We start from the raw sequence: 2491 nt of genomic DNA, 5'->3' as shown, positions 1-2491 counted from the left end.
TACATACATACACTGATACATTCACATATACATACATACACACACAAACACACACACATACACACACACAAACACACACACATACACACACACACACACACACACACAACCTTTGTTATGTGCTTATGTACACATGTTCTACATGCTCTTCATCAAACGAGTGTGTTTCGACTCTGAGTTTTGTCGTCCAGCTTTTTTTAAACGAGAATCCCAGGAGAAATTCACATATAAATTTTAAAGCCTTTTTAAAAGTTATCATGACTAACATAGAAACTGTAGCGTCTTGTACGAGGAAAGTAAAAAAATCATTTTGGTCCAGCCATATTCTTATTGATATTTCACAGCCCACAAAGGAGGAGGGAGGGTGGTTGGGGGTAGTCATCTGTTTGTGTTATGAGTATGACTATTTTGTGGCACAATAACAGCTCATTGTTAATACATCGGTCAAATAATAGATCTAACACTAAGTAAACAGCAACTTTTTTAAATAACTGTGGAGGTCGTGTAAAAAAATACAACCCAGGGCGGAATGAGTTTTTGATTAAAAAGTAAGTTTTTTATGTTTTCTAGCTCAATTTATCACATGGTGCTATTGACATTGCTTTAGAAATTATGGTTAAATATGGGAGTAATTATCGCTCGTAGCATCAATCAGGCATTGGTTCATACCTTGACTAAATGAAATTCGCCACTGAAACCAAGATGAAATATTCAGTTTCCTCATTTACATCGTATGGCATTCCTGTTTCTTCCAGGAAGGGTTCAGGAAGGGTCAGCCTTTCATCCTGACCGTACTAGCCATGACAACCGGCGAGCTGAACTTCAGGGACAACTTTGTCTTGCCTGACAACACCCCGTTCTCGATTGACTTGTACATAATGTTCTCCTTGTTTTCTCTGGTTATGCCACTGTGCTTAACGAATCTGATGGTGAGCTTGTTAACTGATTTTTAAATATTAACTAAATTGACATCCTTCTGAGTTAATACTTACTTGTTGCTTCAAAGGGATATCAAGATAGATTTATTTTAAAACAAGCAAATTTAGAAAGGGAAAACTGTTCAGCTGTGTCGTTCTGTCTCAAGTTCAATAATTCCACCACAATAATTAATTAATCAAACCATTACACAGCACAATAATATTCTCTTCACACATGTACCTTTTAGTGATCATCTTGGTAGATGGTTATTTTAGACTTTTGCCCGTTTTGCTGCAAATCTATACAAGCCTTTTCTCTTTGGTGATCAAACGTCTTGTTACTACCTGTTCATTAAGAATACAACGATAATAAATCAGGTAATAAAATAGTAGATCCCAGTATTTCCCAGTGTCTTTGAGCAAGGAACAGAATTCACAACTCTAAGAAAGATGATGGCGCACAGAAATGATGCACTACTAATTTGCTATGTGATGTTAATTCTAATGCGTACCTTTGTAAAAGCAAATCTTTTAGCGTAAAGCTAAAAGTTGTCTTTTGTTTTAAATGTTGTTTAATTAACTCTGTAGTTGGGACAATATTCTTTTCCCATCTCAGATCGGCGTTGCTGTGGGTGACATTAACAAAGTGGAAAAAAGAGCCTACCTGTTGAGGCTTAAAACTCAGGTAATTGAATATTTTCCCTTGACAAGTTGTTCTTTTCATCCGCTTTATGGGCTTGCTCGGAAAATATAATTGGAAAGGCTTTATGCAAACATTCATTCCAAAATGCAATAGAAATTAAATACGTTTTAAAATAAAGTTTAAAAGTTCCAAACATGACACATTAGTAATTGCTACTGTTCATCTTTCAAAATAAGAAGAAAACAGTAACATTTTCTTCAAAGATGAGAGGCACGTCTTTTCCCCACAGTTAAACGTCATTTACGTGATGGACCATACCGATGTCATTCTCGGAGTGATATAGTCTAATAAATAATTATGGCGAAGTTTGGATTGCTCCGCTTATGATTCGTCTCTTCATGGGTCGCTCACATTGATGTTTTACGTTTGCTTGTGATAAGATGGTGCGGATTCTTTGAAACGAGCAGAAACATTAGTAGCGTTTTAACGTGTTCTGTAATTTATGATGACGCTGATATTGCTGGTTTTAAAACACACTCTACCGTAACATCAAAAGACGACTTGAGCAAATAGCTACATACCGCTATCATAGAATGACAATTAACACAGTTCCATTTGATATTTTTGGCCATTTTTTAATTGCTAAGACCTTGAGGTCAGATACCAAAAGTTATATCTGCTCTATCAAAATCTTAAGATTATTCGTAGTTGTTATAACAATTTTCAAATAATTGTATTCGAAAAAGGTTGCTATAGTGAAACTCAAAAATATTTGACGTAACATTTATCAAAACTAGCTACTGAGCAGATAGAATTTTGTAATTCTAGGGTAGAAATACCTCTGTGCACAGAGGAAAGGAGAACAATTGGATCCAAGAGAAGAAGAGAAATGTGGCGGTATCGAAGGACAAAGGGAGTACAATATATATAT

The 2491-nt window shown here is 35.5% G+C and overlaps 1 long non-coding RNA gene across 1 annotated transcript; it reads left to right on the top strand.

Moving 5' to 3' along the window:
- Positions 1-728: 728 nt before the first annotated feature.
- LOC118477380 lies at positions 729-1573 on the top strand. Its single transcript, XR_004858330.1, has 2 exons — positions 729-929; positions 1534-1573. It is a non-coding gene; the product is annotated as an uncharacterized LOC118477380 (long non-coding RNA).
- The last annotated feature ends 918 nt before the right edge of the window (positions 1574-2491 follow it).

This window comes from Aplysia californica, unplaced genomic scaffold (genome assembly GCF_000002075.1).
Source record: "Aplysia californica isolate F4 #8 unplaced genomic scaffold, AplCal3.0 scaffold00076, whole genome shotgun sequence".
NCBI classification, from domain to species: Eukaryota; Metazoa; Mollusca; class Gastropoda; order Aplysiida; family Aplysiidae; genus Aplysia; species Aplysia californica.
Note: the sequence above shows the minus strand (reverse complement) of the source record. Positions and strands in the feature narration are given on the sequence as shown.